This window comes from Brienomyrus brachyistius, chromosome 18 (assembly GCF_023856365.1).
Source record: "Brienomyrus brachyistius isolate T26 chromosome 18, BBRACH_0.4, whole genome shotgun sequence".
Taxonomy (NCBI): Eukaryota; Metazoa; Chordata; class Actinopteri; order Osteoglossiformes; family Mormyridae; genus Brienomyrus; species Brienomyrus brachyistius.
In genome coordinates this window covers 6,299,304-6,316,989 of record NC_064550.1, presented here as the reverse complement: position 1 = coordinate 6,316,989, position 17,686 = coordinate 6,299,304, and the positions used below count along the sequence as shown (strand labels likewise).

At 51.8% G+C, this 17,686-nt stretch overlaps 38 non-coding genes across 38 annotated transcripts; 21 read left to right on the top strand and 17 right to left on the bottom strand.

The window, feature by feature from the left end:
- Positions 1–50: 50 nt before the first annotated feature.
- On the top strand, positions 51–123 carry trnak-cuu (transfer RNA lysine (anticodon CUU)). Its single transcript has one exon. It is a non-coding gene; the product is annotated as a tRNA-Lys (tRNA).
- A 723-nt stretch (positions 124–846) lies between these two features.
- On the top strand, positions 847–918 carry trnac-gca (transfer RNA cysteine (anticodon GCA)). The gene has a single exon. It is a non-coding gene; the product is annotated as a tRNA-Cys (tRNA).
- Positions 919–1,477: 559 nt separating this feature from the next.
- trnan-guu (transfer RNA asparagine (anticodon GUU)) lies at positions 1,478–1,551 on the bottom strand. Its single transcript has one exon. It is a non-coding gene; the product is annotated as a tRNA-Asn (tRNA).
- A 113-nt stretch (positions 1,552–1,664) lies between these two features.
- trnak-cuu (transfer RNA lysine (anticodon CUU)) lies at positions 1,665–1,737 on the top strand. Its single transcript has one exon. It is a non-coding gene; the product is annotated as a tRNA-Lys (tRNA).
- A 396-nt stretch (positions 1,738–2,133) lies between these two features.
- On the bottom strand, positions 2,134–2,205 carry trnae-cuc (transfer RNA glutamic acid (anticodon CUC)). The gene has a single exon. It is a non-coding gene; the product is annotated as a tRNA-Glu (tRNA).
- Positions 2,206–2,455: 250 nt separating this feature from the next.
- On the top strand, positions 2,456–2,527 carry trnac-gca (transfer RNA cysteine (anticodon GCA)). Its single transcript has one exon. It is a non-coding gene; the product is annotated as a tRNA-Cys (tRNA).
- Positions 2,528–3,086: 559 nt separating this feature from the next.
- trnan-guu (transfer RNA asparagine (anticodon GUU)) lies at positions 3,087–3,160 on the bottom strand. Its single transcript has one exon. It is a non-coding gene; the product is annotated as a tRNA-Asn (tRNA).
- A 113-nt stretch (positions 3,161–3,273) lies between these two features.
- On the top strand, positions 3,274–3,346 carry trnak-cuu (transfer RNA lysine (anticodon CUU)). Its single transcript has one exon. It is a non-coding gene; the product is annotated as a tRNA-Lys (tRNA).
- Positions 3,347–4,068: 722 nt separating this feature from the next.
- trnac-gca (transfer RNA cysteine (anticodon GCA)) lies at positions 4,069–4,140 on the top strand. The gene has a single exon. It is a non-coding gene; the product is annotated as a tRNA-Cys (tRNA).
- A 559-nt stretch (positions 4,141–4,699) lies between these two features.
- trnan-guu (transfer RNA asparagine (anticodon GUU)) lies at positions 4,700–4,773 on the bottom strand. The gene has a single exon. It is a non-coding gene; the product is annotated as a tRNA-Asn (tRNA).
- A 113-nt stretch (positions 4,774–4,886) lies between these two features.
- On the top strand, positions 4,887–4,959 carry trnak-cuu (transfer RNA lysine (anticodon CUU)). The gene has a single exon. It is a non-coding gene; the product is annotated as a tRNA-Lys (tRNA).
- Positions 4,960–5,359: 400 nt separating this feature from the next.
- On the bottom strand, positions 5,360–5,431 carry trnae-cuc (transfer RNA glutamic acid (anticodon CUC)). The gene has a single exon. It is a non-coding gene; the product is annotated as a tRNA-Glu (tRNA).
- Positions 5,432–5,682: 251 nt separating this feature from the next.
- Positions 5,683–5,754, top strand: trnac-gca (transfer RNA cysteine (anticodon GCA)). Its single transcript has one exon. It is a non-coding gene; the product is annotated as a tRNA-Cys (tRNA).
- A 559-nt stretch (positions 5,755–6,313) lies between these two features.
- On the bottom strand, positions 6,314–6,387 carry trnan-guu (transfer RNA asparagine (anticodon GUU)). The gene has a single exon. It is a non-coding gene; the product is annotated as a tRNA-Asn (tRNA).
- Positions 6,388–6,500: 113 nt separating this feature from the next.
- trnak-cuu (transfer RNA lysine (anticodon CUU)) lies at positions 6,501–6,573 on the top strand. Its single transcript has one exon. It is a non-coding gene; the product is annotated as a tRNA-Lys (tRNA).
- Positions 6,574–7,291: 718 nt separating this feature from the next.
- Positions 7,292–7,363, top strand: trnac-gca (transfer RNA cysteine (anticodon GCA)). The gene has a single exon. It is a non-coding gene; the product is annotated as a tRNA-Cys (tRNA).
- Positions 7,364–7,922: 559 nt separating this feature from the next.
- On the bottom strand, positions 7,923–7,996 carry trnan-guu (transfer RNA asparagine (anticodon GUU)). The gene has a single exon. It is a non-coding gene; the product is annotated as a tRNA-Asn (tRNA).
- A 113-nt stretch (positions 7,997–8,109) lies between these two features.
- On the top strand, positions 8,110–8,182 carry trnak-cuu (transfer RNA lysine (anticodon CUU)). The gene has a single exon. It is a non-coding gene; the product is annotated as a tRNA-Lys (tRNA).
- Positions 8,183–8,582: 400 nt separating this feature from the next.
- On the bottom strand, positions 8,583–8,654 carry trnae-cuc (transfer RNA glutamic acid (anticodon CUC)). The gene has a single exon. It is a non-coding gene; the product is annotated as a tRNA-Glu (tRNA).
- Positions 8,655–8,904: 250 nt separating this feature from the next.
- Positions 8,905–8,976, top strand: trnac-gca (transfer RNA cysteine (anticodon GCA)). Its single transcript has one exon. It is a non-coding gene; the product is annotated as a tRNA-Cys (tRNA).
- A 559-nt stretch (positions 8,977–9,535) lies between these two features.
- On the bottom strand, positions 9,536–9,609 carry trnan-guu (transfer RNA asparagine (anticodon GUU)). The gene has a single exon. It is a non-coding gene; the product is annotated as a tRNA-Asn (tRNA).
- A 113-nt stretch (positions 9,610–9,722) lies between these two features.
- Positions 9,723–9,795, top strand: trnak-cuu (transfer RNA lysine (anticodon CUU)). Its single transcript has one exon. It is a non-coding gene; the product is annotated as a tRNA-Lys (tRNA).
- Positions 9,796–10,195: 400 nt separating this feature from the next.
- On the bottom strand, positions 10,196–10,267 carry trnae-cuc (transfer RNA glutamic acid (anticodon CUC)). Its single transcript has one exon. It is a non-coding gene; the product is annotated as a tRNA-Glu (tRNA).
- Positions 10,268–10,517: 250 nt separating this feature from the next.
- trnac-gca (transfer RNA cysteine (anticodon GCA)) lies at positions 10,518–10,589 on the top strand. Its single transcript has one exon. It is a non-coding gene; the product is annotated as a tRNA-Cys (tRNA).
- A 558-nt stretch (positions 10,590–11,147) lies between these two features.
- trnan-guu (transfer RNA asparagine (anticodon GUU)) lies at positions 11,148–11,221 on the bottom strand. The gene has a single exon. It is a non-coding gene; the product is annotated as a tRNA-Asn (tRNA).
- A 113-nt stretch (positions 11,222–11,334) lies between these two features.
- trnak-cuu (transfer RNA lysine (anticodon CUU)) lies at positions 11,335–11,407 on the top strand. Its single transcript has one exon. It is a non-coding gene; the product is annotated as a tRNA-Lys (tRNA).
- Positions 11,408–12,129: 722 nt separating this feature from the next.
- trnac-gca (transfer RNA cysteine (anticodon GCA)) lies at positions 12,130–12,201 on the top strand. Its single transcript has one exon. It is a non-coding gene; the product is annotated as a tRNA-Cys (tRNA).
- Positions 12,202–12,760: 559 nt separating this feature from the next.
- Positions 12,761–12,834, bottom strand: trnan-guu (transfer RNA asparagine (anticodon GUU)). The gene has a single exon. It is a non-coding gene; the product is annotated as a tRNA-Asn (tRNA).
- Positions 12,835–12,947: 113 nt separating this feature from the next.
- trnak-cuu (transfer RNA lysine (anticodon CUU)) lies at positions 12,948–13,020 on the top strand. The gene has a single exon. It is a non-coding gene; the product is annotated as a tRNA-Lys (tRNA).
- Positions 13,021–13,735: 715 nt separating this feature from the next.
- On the top strand, positions 13,736–13,809 carry trnac-gca (transfer RNA cysteine (anticodon GCA)). Its single transcript has one exon. It is a non-coding gene; the product is annotated as a tRNA-Cys (tRNA).
- Positions 13,810–14,368: 559 nt separating this feature from the next.
- On the bottom strand, positions 14,369–14,442 carry trnan-guu (transfer RNA asparagine (anticodon GUU)). The gene has a single exon. It is a non-coding gene; the product is annotated as a tRNA-Asn (tRNA).
- A 575-nt stretch (positions 14,443–15,017) lies between these two features.
- On the bottom strand, positions 15,018–15,089 carry trnae-cuc (transfer RNA glutamic acid (anticodon CUC)). The gene has a single exon. It is a non-coding gene; the product is annotated as a tRNA-Glu (tRNA).
- A 251-nt stretch (positions 15,090–15,340) lies between these two features.
- trnac-gca (transfer RNA cysteine (anticodon GCA)) lies at positions 15,341–15,412 on the top strand. Its single transcript has one exon. It is a non-coding gene; the product is annotated as a tRNA-Cys (tRNA).
- Positions 15,413–15,971: 559 nt separating this feature from the next.
- trnan-guu (transfer RNA asparagine (anticodon GUU)) lies at positions 15,972–16,045 on the bottom strand. Its single transcript has one exon. It is a non-coding gene; the product is annotated as a tRNA-Asn (tRNA).
- Positions 16,046–16,158: 113 nt separating this feature from the next.
- Positions 16,159–16,231, top strand: trnak-cuu (transfer RNA lysine (anticodon CUU)). Its single transcript has one exon. It is a non-coding gene; the product is annotated as a tRNA-Lys (tRNA).
- Positions 16,232–16,624: 393 nt separating this feature from the next.
- trnae-cuc (transfer RNA glutamic acid (anticodon CUC)) lies at positions 16,625–16,696 on the bottom strand. The gene has a single exon. It is a non-coding gene; the product is annotated as a tRNA-Glu (tRNA).
- Positions 16,697–16,947: 251 nt separating this feature from the next.
- Positions 16,948–17,019, top strand: trnac-gca (transfer RNA cysteine (anticodon GCA)). Its single transcript has one exon. It is a non-coding gene; the product is annotated as a tRNA-Cys (tRNA).
- A 559-nt stretch (positions 17,020–17,578) lies between these two features.
- Positions 17,579–17,652, bottom strand: trnan-guu (transfer RNA asparagine (anticodon GUU)). The gene has a single exon. It is a non-coding gene; the product is annotated as a tRNA-Asn (tRNA).
- Positions 17,653–17,686: the final 34 nt, after the last annotated feature.

The following is a 17,686-nucleotide window of genomic DNA, read 5'->3' as shown; positions in this document are numbered from 1 at the left end:
GAACCGGTTCAGAAAGTTGCCGGTCCAGAAGCCCCGACATCTGTGTGTTGGCCCGGCTAGCTCAGTCGGTAGAGCATGAGACTCTTAATCTCAGGGTCGTGGGTTCGAGCCCCACGCTGGGCGCTGTCTTCTTGACGCTTAGAAGCCCATCGCCCTCCGAGACGTGAACATGAAGAGTCACGCCGTCAATAAAACTTGATCGTGACTCACTCTGCCTTCTTGTGAGAGGCCAGATAGGACCCGTGGCCTGCGTGGTGAATGCGCTGTGTTCTCCCATGCAAGTGGATGTCCGTGCTGTCGTGCAGCTCACTTGAAAATGCCCTGCTGCTCATTATATTGGCCAGGAGTGAAAAACAGAAGGGTGAGAAGGTAGCTGAGGGCGCGACTGCACTGGGAATGCTGTGAGGGCCTCGTTCAGGTCCCGGAAGTCAGAAGCTGGCCGTAAGGGTCACAATGGGAAGTGCAGGGAGAGATCAAAAAAAAAAAAAAAAAAAAAAAAAAGAAGCCCAGAAAGACCCCCGGACTTCCCTGACCGGGAATCGAACCCGGGCCGTGGCAGTGAGAGCGCCAAATCCTGACCACTAGACCACCAGGGATCCCCCATGACAGTGCTTTGCGCCCTGTCATACAGAAATACTCACAGGTGCCCCTTCAGGTCAGACCTGGCAAAGCCTTCCGTCTTCAGGGCACATTTCGCCTATGTGCCGTACAGCACTGCCCTGTGTCTTAAAGGAGAAGTCGCTTTTTTTTTCATGACTGGGTTACAGCTTAATGCTGCATAAAGAGTAGCCACAGAGTGTGTCAAAGTGGCTTGTGTTTCCACCTCATCTCCTTTGCTCTGCCTGCGGGGGTATAGCTCAGTGGTAGAGCATTTGACTGCAGATCAAGAGGTCCTAGGTTCAAATCCTGGTGCCCCCTGCGCTGGTTCTCCTGAGTGCCGTTCAGGCTGTGCTTCTTGCTGCCAGTATGGCGTTCCTTGCTGGTCCCCTTTGCTTGATGTGAGTGCTGGCAACGTGAAAGAGTGCCAGAGTCTTCCCCCCCAGCACGGTGCACCAAAAGGTGCTACTGGGGACCCATCCGGCGCTATGAAATCTCCCCTCGACGTGCTACACCCCAGCTACGACACGCCCGGAAAGCATTCCGTCTGCGATGCTGTAGAAGTGCATGGCGCTGCGTTTTTTGTGCCATGTATACCACACGCAAATTTGTTGTTGTTTTAGCAGTTTTGGCGCAAGAGTGTTTTTTCCCAGAGACAAAGAAAGAAGAAAGACAAAGTATTTTAGTGCAAAATTGTTTTAGTTGATTCACAGCGATATTCTTTTTTCGAGAGGCAAACTATAAAGAAAGCAAAGAGACTAACAAGTCTGGTAAAACTCTGATATTGCATGCTAGGATAATAGAGAAATAATGCAACGCACCATAAAGGGAGACTGATGGAGAGATCATCCGCTTCAAGTCAGAGAGGAAAAAGAGAGCACGTCCCCGGGTGGGTTTGAACCACCAACCTCTCGGTTAACAGCCGAGTGCGCTAACCGATTGCGCCACGGAGACAGCGAGTACATGAGCACAGCTGTGCTTTATGGGGTTCGGAGTCAGAAGGCACTTCGCAGAGAAGAACCGGTTCAGAAAGTTGCCGGTCCAGAAGCCCTGACATCTGTGTGTTGGCCCGGCTAGCTCAGTCGGTAGAGCATGAGACTCTTAATCTCAGGGTCGTGGGTTTGAGCCCCACGCTGGGCGCTGTCTTCTTGGCGCTTAGAAGCCCATCGCCCTCCGAGACGTGAACATGAAGAGTCACGCCGTCAATAAAACTTGATCGTGACTCACTCTGCCTTCTTGTGAGAGGCCAGATAGGACCCGTGGCCTGCGTGGTGAATGCGCTGTGTTCTCCCATGCAAGTGGATGTCCGTGCTAGTTGTCGTGCAGCTCACTTGAAAATGCCCTGCTGCTCATTATATTGGCCAGGAGTGAAAAACAGAAGGGTGAGAAGGTAGCTGAGGGCGCGACTGCACTGGGAATGCTGTGAGGGCCTCGTTCAGGTCCCGGAAGTCAGAAGCTGGCCGTAAGGGTCACAATGGGAAGTGCAGGGAGAGACAAAAAAAAAAAAAAAAAAGAAGCCCAGAAAGACCCCCGGACTTCCCTGACCGGGAATCGAACCCGGGCCGTGGCGGTGAGAGCGCCAAATCCTGACCACTAGACCACCAGGGATCCCCCATGACAGTGCTTTGCGCCCTGTCATACAGAAATACTCACAGGTGCCCCTTCAGGTCAGACCTGGCAAAGCCTTCCGTCTTCAGGGCACATTTCGCCTATGTGCCGTACAGCACTGCCCTGTGTCTTAAAGGAGAAGTCGCTTTTTTTTTCATGACTGGGTTACAGCTTAATGCTGCATAAAGAGTAGCCACAGAGTGTGTCAAAGTGGCTTGTGTTTCCACCTCATCTCCTTTGCTCTGCCTGCGGGGGTATAGCTCAGTGGTAGAGCATTTGACTGCAGATCAAGAGGTCCTAGGTTCAAATCCTGGTGCCCCCTGCGCTGGTTCTCCTGAGTGCCGTTCAGGCTGTGCTTCTTGCTGCCAGTATGGCGTTCCTTGCTGGTCCCCTTTGCTTGATGTGAGTGCTGGCAACGTGAAAGAGTGCCAGAGTCTTCCCCCCCAGCACGGTGCACCAAAAGGTGCTACTGGGGACCCATCCGGCGCTATGAAATCTCCCCTCGACGTGCTACACCCCAGCTACGACACGCCCGGAAAGCATTCCGTCTGCGATGCTGTAGAAGTGCATGGCGCTGCGTTTTTTGTGCCATGTATACCACACGCAAATTTGTTGTTGTTTTAGCAGTTTTGGCGCAAGAGTGTTTTTTCCCAGAGACAAAGAAAGAAGAAAGACAAAGTATTTTAGTGCAAAATTGTTTTAGTTGATTCACAGCGATATTCTTTTTTTGAGAGGCAAACTATAAAGAAAGCAAAGAGACTAACAAGTCTGGTAAAACTCTGATATTGCATGCTAGGATAATAGAGAAATAGTGCAACGCACCATAAAGGGAGACTGATGGAGAGATCATCCGCTTCAAGTCAGAGAGGAAAAAGAGAGCACGTCCCCGGGTGGGTTTGAACCACCAACCTCTCGGTTAACAGCCGAGCGCGCTAACCGATTGCGCCACGGAGACAGCGAGTACATGAGCACAGCTGTGCTTTATGGGGTTCGGAGTCAGAAGGCACTTCGCAGAGAAGAACCGGTTCAGAAAGTTGCCGGTCCAGAAGCCCCGACATCTGTGTGTTGGCCCGGCTAGCTCAGTCGGTAGAGCATGAGACTCTTAATCTCAGGGTCGTGGGTTCGAGCCCCACGCTGGGCGCTGTCTTCTTGACGCTTAGAAGCCCATCGCCCTCCGAGACGTGAACATGAAGAGTCACGCCGTCAATAAAACTTGATCGTGACTCACTCTGCCTTCTTGTGAGAGGCCAGATAGGACCCGTGGCCTGCGTGGTGAATGCGCTGTGTTCTCCCATGCAAGTGGATGTCCGTGCTGTCGTGCAGCTCACTTGAAAATGCCCTGCTGCTCATTATATTGGCCAGGAGTGAAAAACAGAAGGGTGAGAAGGTAGCTGAGGGCGCGACTGCACTGGGAATGCTGTGAGGGCCTCGTTCAGGTCCCGGAAGTCAGAAGCTGGCCGTAAGGGTCACAATGGGAAGTGCAGGGAGAGATCAAAAAAAAAAAAAAAAAAAAAAAAAGAAGCCCAGAAAGACCCCCGGACTTCCCTGACCGGGAATCGAACCCGGGCCGTGGCAGTGAGAGCGCCAAATCCTGACCACTAGACCACCAGGGATCCCCCATGACAGTGCTTTGCGCCCTGTCATACAGAAATACTCACAGGTGCCCCTTCAGGTCAGACCTGGCAAAGCCTTCCGTCTTCAGGGCACATTTCGCCTATGTGCCGTACAGCACTGCCCTGTGTCTTAAAGGAGAAGTCGCTTTTTTTTTCATGACTGGGTTACAGCTTAATGCTGCATAAAGAGTAGCCACAGAGTGTGTCAAAGTGGCTTGTGTTTCCACCTCATCTCCTTTGCTCTGCCTGCGGGGGTATAGCTCAGTGGTAGAGCATTTGACTGCAGATCAAGAGGTCCTAGGTTCAAATCCTGGTGCCCCCTGCGCTGGTTCTCCTGAGTGCCGTTCAGGCTGTGCTTCTTGCTGCCAGTATGGCGTTCCTTGCTGGTCCCCTTTGCTTGATGTGAGTGCTGGCAACGTGAAAGAGTGCCAGAGTCTTCCCCCCCAGCACGGTGCACCAAAAGGTGCTACTGGGGACCCATCCGGCGCTATGAAATCTCCCCTCGACGTGCTACACCCCAGCTACGACACGCCCGGAAAGCATTCCGTCTGCGATGCTGTAGAAGTGCATGGCGCTGCGTTTTTTGTGCCATGTATACCACACGCAAATTTGTTGTTGTTTTAGCAGTTTTGGCGCAAGAGTGTTTTTTCCCAGAGACAAAGAAAGAAGAAAGACAAAGTATTTTAGTGCAAAATTGTTTTAGTTGATTCACAGCGATATTCTTTTTTCGAGAGGCAAACTATAAAGAAAGCAAAGAGACTAACAAGTCTGGTAAAACTCTGATATTGCATGCTAGGATAATAGAGAAATAATGCAACGCACCATAAAGGGAGACTGATGGAGAGATCATCCGCTTCAAGTCAGAGAGGAAAAAGAGAGCACGTCCCCGGGTGGGTTTGAACCACCAACCTCTCGGTTAACAGCCGAGTGCGCTAACCGATTGCGCCACGGAGACAGCGAGTACATGAGCACAGCTGTGCTTTATGGGGTTCGGAGTCAGAAGGCACTTCGCAGAGAAGAACCGGTTCAGAAAGTTGCCGGTCCAGAAGCCCTGACATCTGTGTGTTGGCCCGGCTAGCTCAGTCGGTAGAGCATGAGACTCTTAATCTCAGGGTCGTGGGTTTGAGCCCCACGCTGGGCGCTGTCTTCTTGGCGCTTAGAAGCCCATCGCCCTCCGAGACGTGAACATGAAGAGTCACGCCGTCAATAAAACTTGATCGTGACTCACTCTGCCTTCTTGTGAGAGGCCAGATAGGACCCGTGGCCTGCGTGGTGAATGCGCTGTGTTCTCCCATGCAAGTGGATGTCCGTGCTAGTTGTCGTGCAGCTCACTTGAAAATGCCCTGCTGCTCATTATATTGGCCAGGAGTGAAAAACAGAAGGGTGAGAAGGTAGCTGAGGGCGCGACTGCACTGGGAATGCTGTGAGGGCCTCGTTCAGGTCCCGGAAGTCAGAAGCTGGCCGTAAGGGTCACAATGGGAAGTGCAGGGAGAGACAAAAAAAAAAAAAAAAAAAAAAGAAGCCCAGAAAGACCCCCGGACTTCCCTGACCGGGAATCGAACCCGGGCCGTGGCGGTGAGAGCGCCAAATCCTGACCACTAGACCACCAGGGATCCCCCATGGCAGTGCTTTGCGCCCTGTCATACAGAAATACTCACAGGTGCCCCTTCAGGTCAGACCTGGCAAAGCCTTCCATCTTCAGGGCACATTTCGCCTATGTGCCGTACAGCACTGCCCTGTGTCTTAAAGGAGAAGTCGCTTTTTTTTTCATGACTGGGTTACAGCTTAATGCTGCATAAAGAGTAGCCACAGAGTGTGTCAAAGTGGCTTGTGTTTCCACCTCATCTCCTTTGCTCTGCCTGCGGGGGGTATAGCTCAGTGGTAGAGCATTTGACTGCAGATCAAGAGGTCCTAGGTTCAAATCCTGGTGCCCCCTGCGCTGGTTCTCCTGAGTGCCATTCAGGCTGTGCTTCTTGCTGCCAGTATGGCGTTCCTTGCTGGTCCCCTTTGCTTGATGTGAGTGCTGGCAACGTGAAAGAGTGCCAGAGTCTTCCCCCCCAGCACGGTGCACCAAAAGGTGCTACTGGGGACCCATCCGGCGCTATGAAATCTCCCCTCGACGTGCTACACCCCAGCTACGACACGCCCGGAAAGCATTCCGTCTGCGATGCTGTAGAAGTGCATGGCGCTGCGTTTTTTGTGCCATGTATACCACACGCAAATTTGTTGTTGTTTTAGCAGTTTTGGCGCAAGAGTGTTTTTTCCCAGAGACAAAGAAAGAAGAAAGACAAAGTATTTTAGTGCAAAATTGTTTTAGTTGATTCACAGCGATATTCTTTTTTCGAGAGGCAACCTATAAAGAAAGCAAAGAGACTAACAAGTCTGGTAAAACTCTGATATTGCATGCTAGGATAATAGAGAAATAGTGCAACGCACCATAAAGGGAGACTGATGGAGAGATCATCCGCTTCAAGTCAGAGAGGAAAAAGAGAGCACGTCCCCGGGTGGGTTTGAACCACCAACCTCTCGGTTAACAGCCGAGCGCGCTAACCGATTGCGCCACGGAGACAGCGAGTACATGAGCACAGCTGTGCTTTATGGGGTTCGGAGTCAGAAGGCACTTCGCAGAGAAGAAACGGTTCAGAAAGTTGCCGGTCCAGAAGCCCCGACATCTGTGTGTTGGCCTGGCTAGCTCAGTCGGTAGAGCATGAGACTCTTAATCTCAGGGTCGTGGGTTCGAGCCCCACGCTGGGCGCTGTCTTCTTGGCGCTTAGAAGCCCATCGCCCACCGAGACGTGAACATGAAGAGTCACGCCGTCAATAAAACTTGATCGTGACTCACTCTGCCTTCTTGTGAGAGGCCAGATAGGACCCGTGGCCTGCGTGGTGAATGCGCTGTGTTCTCCCATGCAAGTGGATGTCCGTGCTGTCGTGCAGCTCACTTGAAAATGCCCTGCTGCTCATTATATTGGCCAGGAGTGAAAAACAGAAGGGTGAGAAGGTAGCTGAGGGCGCGACTGCACTGGGAATGCTGTGAGGGCCTCGTTCAGGTCCCGGAAGTCAGAAGCTGGCCGTAAGGGTCACAATGGGAAGTGCAGGGAGAGACAAAAAAAAAAAAAAAAAAAAAGAAGCCCAGAAAGACCCCCGGACTTCCCTGACCGGGAATCGAACCCGGGCCGTGGCAGTGAGAGCGCCAAATCCTGACCACTAGACCACCAGGGATCCCCCATGGCAGTGCTTTGCGCCCTGTCATACAGAAATACTCACAGGTGCCCCTTCAGGTCAGACCTGGCAAAGCCTTCCGTCTTCAGGGCACATTTCGCCTATGTGCCGTACAGCACTGCCCTGTGTCTTAAAGGAGAAGTCGCTTTTTTTTTCATGACTGGGTTACAGCTTAATGCTGCATAAAGAGTAGCCACAGAGTGTGTCAAAGTGGCTTGTGTTTCCACCTCATCTCCTTTGCTCTGCCTGCGGGGGGTATAGCTCAGTGGTAGAGCATTTGACTGCAGATCAAGAGGTCCTAGGTTTAAATCCTGGTGCCCCCTGCGCTTTTTCTCCTGAGTGCCATTCAGGCTGTGCTTCTTGCTGCCAGTATGGCGTTCCTTGCTGGTCCCCTTTGCTTGATGTGAGTGCTGGCAACGTGAAAGAGTGCCGGAGTCTTCCCCCCCAGCACGGTGCACCAAAAGGTGCTACTGGGGACCCATCCGGCGCTATGAAATCTCCCCTCGACGTGCTACACCCCAGCTACGACACGCCCGGAAAGCATTCCGTCTGCGATGCTGTAGAAGTGCATGGCGCTGCGTTTTTTGTGCCATGTATACCACACGCAAATTTGTTGTTGTTTTAGCAGTTTTGGCGCAAGAGTGTTTTTTCCCAGAGACAAAGAAAGAAGAAAGACAAAGTATTTTAGTGCAAAATTGTTTTAGTTGATTCACAGCGATATTCTTTTTTTGAGAGGCAAACTATAAAGAAAGCAAAGAGACTAACAAGTCTGGTAAAACTCTGATATTGCATGCTAGGATAATAGAGAAATAGTGCAACGCACCATAAAGGGAGACTGATGGAGAGATCATCCGCTTCAAGTCAGAGAGGAAAAAGAGAGCACGTCCCCGGGTGGGTTTGAACCACCAACCTCTCGGTTAACAGCCGAGCGCGCTAACCGATTGCGCCACGGAGACAGCGAGTACATGAGCACAGCTGTGCTTTATGGGGTTCGGAGTCAGAAGGCACTTCGCAGAGAAGAACCGGTTCAGAAAGTTGCCGGTCCAGAAGCCCCGACATCTGTGTGTTGGCCCGGCTAGCTCAGTCGGTAGAGCATGAGACTCTTAATCTCAGGGTCGTGGGTTCGAGCCCCACGCTGGGCGCTGTCTTCTTGGCGCTTAGAAGCCCATCGCCCTACGAGACGTGAACATGAAGAGTCACGCCGTCAATAAAACTTGATCGTGACTCACTCTGCCTTCTTGTGAGAGGCCAGATAGGACCCGTGGCCTGCGTGGTGAATGCGCTGTGTTCTCCCATGCAAGTGGATGTCCGTGCTGTCGTGCAGCTCACTTGAAAATGCCCTGCTGCTCATTATATTGGCCAGGAGTGAAAAACAGAAGGGTGAGAAGGTAGCTGAGGGCGCGACTGCACTGGGAATGCTGTGAGGGCCTCGTTCAGGTCCCGGAAGTCAGAAGCTGGCCGTAAGGGTCACAATGGGAAGTGCAGGGAGAGATCAAAAAAAAAAAAAAAAAAAAAAAAAGAAGCCCAGAAAGACCCCCGGACTTCCCTGACCGGGAATCGAACCCGGGCCGTGGCGGTGAGAGCACCAAATCCTGACCACTAGACCACCAGGGATCCCCCATGACAGTGCTTTGCGCCCTGTCATACAGAAATACTCACAGGTGCCCCTTCAGGTCAGACCTGGCAAAGCCTTCCGTCTTCAGGGCACATTTCGCCTATGTGCCGTACAGCACTGCCCTGTGTCTTAAAGGAGAAGTCGCTTTTTTTTTCATGACTGGGTTACAGCTTAATGCTGCATAAAGAGTAGCCACAGAGTGTGTCAAAGTGGCTTGTGTTTCCACCTCATCTCCTTTGCTCTGCCTGCGGGGGTATAGCTCAGTGGTAGAGCATTTGACTGCAGATCAAGAGGTCCTAGGTTCAAATCCTGGTGCCCCCTGCGCTGGTTCTCCTGAGTGCCGTTCAGGCTGTGCTTCTTGCTGCCAGTATGGCGTTCCTTGCTGGTCCCCTTTGCTTGATGTGAGTGCTGGCAACGTGAAAGAGTGCCAGAGTCTTCCCCCCCAGCACGGTGCACCAAAAGGTGCTACTGGGGACCCATCCGGCGCTATGAAATCTCCCCTCGACGTGCTACACCCCAGCTACGACACGCCCGGAAAGCATTCCGTCTGCGATGCTGTAGAAGTGCATGGCGCTGCGTTTTTTGTGCCATGTATACCACACGCAAATTTGTTGTTGTTTTAGCAGTTTTGGCGCAAGAGTGTTTTTTCCCAGAGACAAAGAAAGAAGAAAGACAAAGTATTTTAGTGCAAAATTGTTTTAGTTGATTCACAGCGATATTCTTTTTTTGAGAGGCAAACTATAAAGAAAGCAAAGAGACTAACAAGTCTGGTAAAACTCTGATATTGCATGCTAGGATAATAGAGAAATAGTGCAACGCACCATAAAGGGAGACTGATGGAGAGATCATCCGCTTCAAGTCAGAGAGGAAAAAGAGAGCACGTCCCCGGGTGGGTTTGAACCACCAACCTCTCGGTTAACAGCCGAGCGCGCTAACCGATTGCGCCACGGAGACAGCGAGTACATGAGCACAGCTGTGCTTTATGGGGTTCGGAGTCAGAAGGCACTTCGCAGAGAAGAACCGGTTCAGAAAGTTGCCGGTCCAGAAGCCCCGACATCTGTGTGTTGGCCCGGCTAGCTCAGTCGGTAGAGCATGAGACTCTTAATCTCAGGGTCGTGGGTTCGAGCCCCACGCTGGGCGCTGTCTTCTTGGCGCTTAGAAGCCCATCGCCCTCCGAGACGTGAACATGAAGAGTCACGCCGTCAATAAAACTTGATCGTGACTCACTCTGCCTTCTTGTGAGAGGCCAGATAGGACCCGTGGCCTGCGTGGTGAATGCGCTGTGTTCTCCCATGCAAGTGGATGTCTGTGCTGTCGTGCAGCTCACTTGAAAATGCCCTGCTGCTCATTATATTGGCCAGGAGTGAAAAACAGAAGGGTGAGAAGGTAGCTGAGGGCGCGACTGCACTGGGAATGCTGTGAGGGCCTCGTTCAGGTCCCGGAAGTCAGAAGCTGGCCGTAAGGGTCACAATGGGAAGTGCAGGGAGAGATCAAAAAAAAAAAAAAAAAAAAAAAAAGAAGCCCAGAAAGACCCCCGGACTTCCCTGACCGGGAATCGAACCCGGGCCGTGGCGGTGAGAGCGCCAAATCCTGACCACTAGACCACCAGGGATCCCCCATGACAGTGCTTTGCGCCCTGTCATACAGAAATACTCACAGGTGCCCCTTCAGGTCAGACCTGGCAAAGCCTTCCGTCTTCAGGGCACATTTCGCCTATGTGCCGTACAGCACTGCCCTGTGTCTTAAAGGAGAAGTCGCTTTTTTTTTCATGACTGGGTTACAGCTTAATGCTGCATAAAGAGTAGCCACAGAGTGTGTCAAAGTGGCTTGTGTTTCCACCTCATCTCCTTTGCTCTGCCTGCGGGGGTATAGCTCAGTGGTAGAGCATTTGACTGCAGATCAAGAGGTCCTAGGTTCAAATCCTGGTGCCCCCTGCGCTGGTTCTCCTGAGTGCCGTTCAGGCTGTGCTTCTTGCTGCCAGTATGGCGTTCCTTGCTGGTCCCCTTTGCTTGATGTGAGTGCTGGCAACGTGAAAGAGTGCCAGAGTCTTCCCCCCAGCACGGTGCACCAAAAGGTGCTACTGGGGACCCATCCGGCGCTATGAAATCTCCCCTCGACGTGCTACACCCCAGCTACGACACGCGCGGAAAGCATTCCGTCTGCGATACTGTAGAAGTGCATGGCGCTGCGTTTTTTGTGCCATGTATACCACACGCAAATTTGTTGTTGTTTTAGCAGTTTTGGCGCAAGAGTGTTTTTTCCCAGAGACAAAGAAAGAAGAAAGACAAAGTATTTTAGTGCAAAATTGTTTTAGTTGATTCACAGCGATATTCTTTTTTCGAGAGGCAAACTATAAAGAAAGCAAAGAGACTAACAAGTCTGGTAAAACTCTGATATTGCATGCTAGGATAATAGAGAAATAATGCAACGCACCATAAAGGGAGACTGATGGAGAGATCATCCGCTTCAAGTCAGAGAGGAAAAAGAGAGCACGTCCCCGGGTGGGTTTGAACCACCAACCTCTCGGTTAACAGCCGAGCGCGCTAACCGATTGCGCCACGGAGACAGCGAGTACATGAGCACAGCTGTGCTTTATGGGGTTCGGAGTCAGAAGGCACTTCGCAGAGAAGAACCGGTTCAGAAAGTTGCCGGTCCAGAAGCCCTGACATCTGTGTGTTGGCCCGGCTAGCTCAGTCGGTAGAGCATGAGACTCTTAATCTCAGGGTCGTGGGTTTGAGCCCCACGCTGGGCGCTGTCTTCTTGGCGCTTAGAAGCCCATCGCCCTCCGAGACGTGAACATGAAGAGTCACGCCGTCAATAAAACTTGATCGTGACTCACTCTGCCTTCTTGTGAGAGGCCAGATAGGACCCGTGGCCTGCGTGGTGAATGCGCTGTGTTCTCCCATGCAAGTGGATGTCCGTGCTAGTTGTCGTGCAGCTCACTTGAAAATGCCCTGCTGCTCATTATATTGGCCAGGAGTGAAAAACAGAAGGGTGAGAAGGTAGCTGAGGGCGCGACTGCACTGGGAATGCTGTGAGGGCCTCGTTCAGGTCCCGGAAGTCAGAAGCTGGCCGTAAGGGTCACAATGGGAAGTGCAGGGAGAGACAAAAAAAAAAAAAAAAAAAAAGAAGCCCAGAAAGACCCCCGGACTTCCCTGACTGGGAATCGAACCCGGGCCGTGGCGGTGAGAGCGCCAAATCCTGACCACTAGACCACCAGGGATCCCCCATGGCAGTGCTTTGCGCCCTGTCATACAGAAATACTCACAGGTGCCCCTTCAGGTCAGACCTGGCAAAGCCTTCCATCTTCAGGGCACATTTCGCCTATGTGCCGTACAGCACTGCCCTGTGTCTTAAAGGAGAAGTCGCTTTTTTTTTCATGACTGGGTTACAGCTTAATGCTGCATAAAGAGTAGCCACAGAGTGTGTCAAAGTGGCTTGTGTTTCCACCTCATCTCCTTTGCTCTGCCTGCGGGGGGTATAGCTCAGTGGTAGAGCATTTGACTGCAGATCAAGAGGTCCTAGGTTCAAATCCTGGTGCCCCCTGCGCTGGTTCTCCTGAGTGCCATTCAGGCTGTGCTTCTTGCTGCCAGTATGGCGTTCCTTGCTGGTCCCCTTTGCTTGATGTGAGTGCTGGCAATGTGAAAGAGTGCCAGAGTCTTCCCCCCCAGCACGGTGCACCAAAAGGTGCTACTGGGGACCCATCCGGCGCTATGAAATCTCCCCTCGACGTGCTACACCCCAGCTACGACACGCCCGGAAAGCATTCCGTCTGCGATGCTGTAGAAGTGCATGGCGCTGCGTTTTTTGTGCCATGTATACCACACGCAAATTTGTTGTTGTTTTAGCAGTTTTGGCGCAAGAGTGTTTTTTCCCAGAGACAAAGAAAGAAGAAAGACAAAGTATTTTAGTGCAAAATTGTTTTAATTGATTCACAGCGATATTCTTTTTTCGAGAGGCAAACTATAAAGAAAGCAAAGAGACTAACAAGTCTGGTAAAACTCTGATATTGCATGCTAGGATAATAGAGAAATAGTGCAACGCACCATAAAGGGAGACTGATGGAGAGATCATCCGCTTCAAGTCAGAGAGGAAAAAGAGAGCACGTCCCCGGGTGGGTTTGAACCACCAACCTCTCGGTTAACAGCCGAGCGCGCTAACCGATTGCGCCACGGAGACAGCGAGTACATGAGCACAGCTGTGCTTTATGGGGTTCGGAGTCAGAAGGCACTTCGCAGAGAAGAAACGGTTCAGAAAGTTGCCGGTCCAGAAGCCCCGACATCTGTGTGTTGGCCCGGCTAGCTCAGTCGGTAGAGCATGAGACTCTTAATCTCAGGGTCGTGGGTTCGAGCCCCACGCTGGGCGCTGTCTTCTTGGCGCTTAGAAGCCCATCGCCCTCCGAGACGTGAACATGAAGAGTCACGCCGTCAATAAAACTTGATCGTGACTCACTCTGCCTTCTTGTGAGAGGCCAGATAGGACCCGTGGCCTGCGTGGTGAATGCGCTGTGTTCTCCCATGCAAGTGGATGTCCGTGCTGGCTGTCGTGCAGCTCACTTGAAAATGCCCTGTTGCTCATTATATTGGCCAGGAGTGAAAAACAGAAGGGTGAGAAGGTAGCTGAGGGCGCGACTGCACTGGGAATGCTGTGAGGGCCTCGTTCAGGTCCCGGAAGTCAGAAGCTGGCCGTAAGGGTCACAATGGGAAGTGCAGGGAGAGACAAAAAAAAAAAAAAAAAAAAAAAGAAGCCCAGAAAGACCCCCGGACTTCCCTGACCGGGAATCGAACCCGGGCCGTGGGAGCGCCAAATCCTGACCACTAGACCACCAGGGATCCCCCATGACAGTGCTTTGCGCCCTGTCATACAGAAATACTCACAGGTGCCCCTTCAGGTCAGACCTGGCAAAGCCTTCCGTCTTCAGGGCACATTTCGCCTATGTGCCGTACAGCACTGCCCTGTGTCTTAAAGGAGAAGTCGCTTTTTTTTTCATGACTGGGTTACAGCTTAATGCTGCATAAAGAGTAGCCACAGAGTGTGTCAAAGTGGCTTGTGTTTCCACCTCATCTCCTTTGCTCTGCCTGCGGGGGTATAGCTCAGTGGTAGAGCATTTGACTGCAGATCAAGAGGTCCTAGGTTCAAATCCTGGTGCCCGCTGCGCTGGTTCTCCTGAGTGCCATTCAGGCTGTGCTTCTTGCTGCCAGTATGGCGTTCCTTGCTGGTCCCCTTTGCTTGATGTGAGTGCTGGCAACGTGAAAGAGTGCCAGAGTCTTCCCCCCCAGCACGGTGCACCAAAAGGTGCTACTGGGGACCCATCCGGCGCTATGAAATCTCCCCTCGACGTGCTACACCCCAGCTACGACACGCCCGGAAAGCATTCCGTCTGCGATGCTGTAGAAGTGCATGGCGCTGCGTTTTTTGTGCCATGTATACCACACGCAAATTTGTTGTTGTTTTAGCAGTTTTGGCGCAAGAGTGTTTTTTCCCAGAGACAAAGAAAGAAGAAAGACAAAGTATTTTAGTGCAAAATTGTTTTAGTTGATTCACAGCGATATTCTTTTTTTGAGAGGCAAACTATAAAGAAAGCAAAGAGACTAACAAGTCTGGTAAAACTCTGATATTGCATGCTAGGATAATAGAGAAATAGTGCAACGCACCATAAAGGGAGACTGATGGAGAGATCATCCGCTTCAAGTCAGAGAGTAAAAAGAGAGCACGTCCCAGGGTGGGTTTGAACCACCAACCTCTCGGTTAACAGCCGAGCGCGCTAACCGATTGCGCCACGGAGACAGTGAGTACATGAGCACAGCTGTGCTTTATGGGGTTCGGAGTCAGAAGGCACTTCGCAGAGAAGAACCGGTTCAGAAAGTTGCCGGTCCAGAAGCCCTGACATCTGTGTGTTGGCCCGGCTAGCTCAGTCGGTAGAGCATGAGACTCTTAATCTCAGGGTCGTGGGTTCGAGCCCAATGCTGGGTGCTGTCTTCTTGGCGCTTAGAAGCCCATCACCCTCCGAGACGTGAACATGAAGAGTCACGCCGTCAATAAAACTTGATCGTGACTCACTCTGCCTTCTTGTGAGAGGCCAGATAGGACCCGTGGCCTGCGTGATGAATGCGCTGTGTTCTCCCATGCAAGTGGATGTCCGTGCTGTCGTGCAGCTCACTTGAAAATGCCCTGCTGCTCATTATATTGGCCAGGAGTGAAAAACAGAAGGGTGAGAAGGTAGCTGAGGGCGCGACTGCACTGGGAATGCTGTGAGGGCCTCGTTCAGGTCCCGGAAGTCAGAAGCTGGCCGTAAGGGTCACAATGGGAAGTGCAGGGAGAGACAAAAAAAAAAAAAAAGAAGCCCAGAAAGACCCCCGGACTTCCCTGACCGGGAATCGAACCCGGGCCGTGGCGGTGAGAGCGCCAAATCCTGACCACTAGACCACCAGGGATCCCCCATGACAGTGCTTTGCGCCCTGTCATACAGAAATACTCACAGGTGCCCCTTCAGGTCAGACCTGGCAAAGCCTTCCGTCTTCAGGGCACATTTCGCCTATGTGCCGTACAGCACTGCCCTGTGTCTTAAAGGAGAAGTCGCTTTTTTTTTCATGACTGGGTTACAGCTTAATGCTGCATAAAGAGTAGCCACAGAGTGTGTCAAAGTGGCTTGTGTTTCCACCTCATCTCCTTTGCTCTGCCTGCGGGGGGTATAGCTCAGTGGTAGAGCATTTGACTGCAGATCAAGAGGTCGTAGGTTCAAATCCTGGTGCCCCCTGCGCTGGTTCTCCTGAGTGCCGTTCAGGCTGTGCTTCTTGCTGCCAGTATGGCGTTCCTTGCTGGTCCCCTTTGCTTGATGTGAGTGCTGGCAACGTGAAAGAGTGCCAGAGTCTTCCCCCCCAGCACGGTGCACCAAAAGGTGCTACTGGGGACCCATCCGGCGCTATGAAATCTCCCCTCGACGTGCTACACCCCAGCTACGACACGCCCGGAAAGCATTCCGTCTGCGATGCTGTGGAAGTGCATGGCGCTGCATTTTTTGTGCCATGTATACCACACGCGAATTTGTTGTTGTTTTAGCAGTTTTGGCGCAAGAGTGTTTTTTCCCAGAGACAAAGAAAGAAGAAAGACAAAGTATTTTAGTGCAAAATTGTTTTAGTTGATTCACAGCGATATTCTTTTTTTGAGAGGCAAACTATAAAGAAAGCAAAGAGACTAACAAGTCTGGTAAAACTCTGATATTGCATGCTAGGATAATAGAGAAATAGTGCAACGCACCATAAAGGGAGACTGATGGAGAGATCATCCGCTTCAAGTCAGAGAGGAAAAAGAGAGCACGTCCCAGGGTGGGTTTGAACCACCAACCTCTCGGTTAACAGCCGAGCGCGCTAACCGATTGCGCCACGGAGACAGCGAGTACATGAGCACAGCTGTGCTTTATGGGGTTCGGAGTCAGAAGGCACTTCGCAGAGAAGAACCGGTTCAGAAAGTTGCCGGTCCAGAAGCCCCGACATCTGTGTGTTGGCCCGGCTAGCTCAGTCGGTAGAGCATGAGACTCTTAATCTCAGGGTCGTGGGTTCGAGCCCCACGCTGGGTGCTGTCTTCTTGGCGCTTAGAAGCCCATCGCCCTCCGAGACGTGAACATGAAGAGTCACGCCGTCAATAAAATTTGATCGTGACTCACTCTGCCTTCTTGTGAGAGGCCAGATAGGACCCGTGGCCTGCGTGGTGAATGCGCTGTGTTCTCCCATGCAAGTGGATGTCCGTGCTGGCTGTCGTGCAGCTCACTTGAAAATGCCCTGCTGCTCATTATATTGGCCAGGAGTGAAAAACAGAAGGGTGAGAAGGTAGCTGAGGGCGCGACTGCACTGGGAATGCTGTGAGGGCCTCGTTCAGGTCCCGGAAGTCAGAAGCTGGCCGTAAGGGTCACAATGGGAAGTGCAGGGAGAGACAAAAAAAAAAAAAAAGAAGCCCAGAAAGACCCCTGGACTTCCCTGACCGGGAATCGAACCCGGGCCGTGGCGGTGAGAGCGCCAAATCCTGACCACTAGACCACCAGGGATCCCCCATGACAGTACTTTGCGCCCTGTCATACAGAAATACTCACAGGTGCCCCTTCAGGTCAGACCTGGCAAAGCCTTCCGTCTTCAGGGCACATTTCGCCTATGTGCCGTACAGCACTGCCCTGTGTCTTAAAGGAGAAGTCGCTTTTTTTTTCATGACTGGGTTACAGCTTAATGCTGCATAAAGAGTAGCCACAGAGTGTGTCAAAGTGGCTTGTGTTTCCACCTCATCTCCTTTGCTCTGCCTGCGGGGGGTATAGCTCAGTGGTAGAGCATTTGACTGCAGATCAAGAGGTCCTAGGTTCAAATCCTGGTGCCCGCTGCGCTGGTTCTCCTGAGTGCCGTTCAGGCTGTGCTTCTTGCTGCCAGTATGGCGTTCCTTGCTGGTCCCCTTTGCTTGATGTGAGTGCTGGCAACGTGAAAGAGTGCCAGAGTCTTCCCCCCCAGCACGGTGCACCAAAAGGTGCTACTGGGGACCCATCCGGCGCTATGAAATCTCCCCTCGACGTGCTACACCCCAGCTACGACACGCCCGGAAAGCATTCCGTCTGCGATGCTGTAGAAGTGCATGGCGCTGCATTTTTTGTGCCATGTATACCACACGCAAATTTGTTGTTGTTTTAGCAGTTTTGGCGCAAGAGTGTTTTTTCCCAGAGACAAAGAAAGAAGAAAGACAAAGTATTTTAGTGCAAAATTGTTTTAGTTGATTCACAGCGATATTCTTTTTTCGAGAGACAAACTATAAAGAAAGCAAAGAGACTAACAAGTCTGGTAAAACTCTGATATTGCATGCTAGGATAATAGAGAAATAATGCAACGCACCATAAAGGGAGACTGATGGAGAGATCATCCGCTTCAAGTCAGAGAGGAAAAAGAGAGCACGTCCCCGGGTGGGTTTGAACCACCAACCTCTCGGTTAACAGCCGAGCGCGCTAACCGATTGCGCCACGGAGACAGCGAGTACATGAGCACAGCTCTGCTTTATGGGG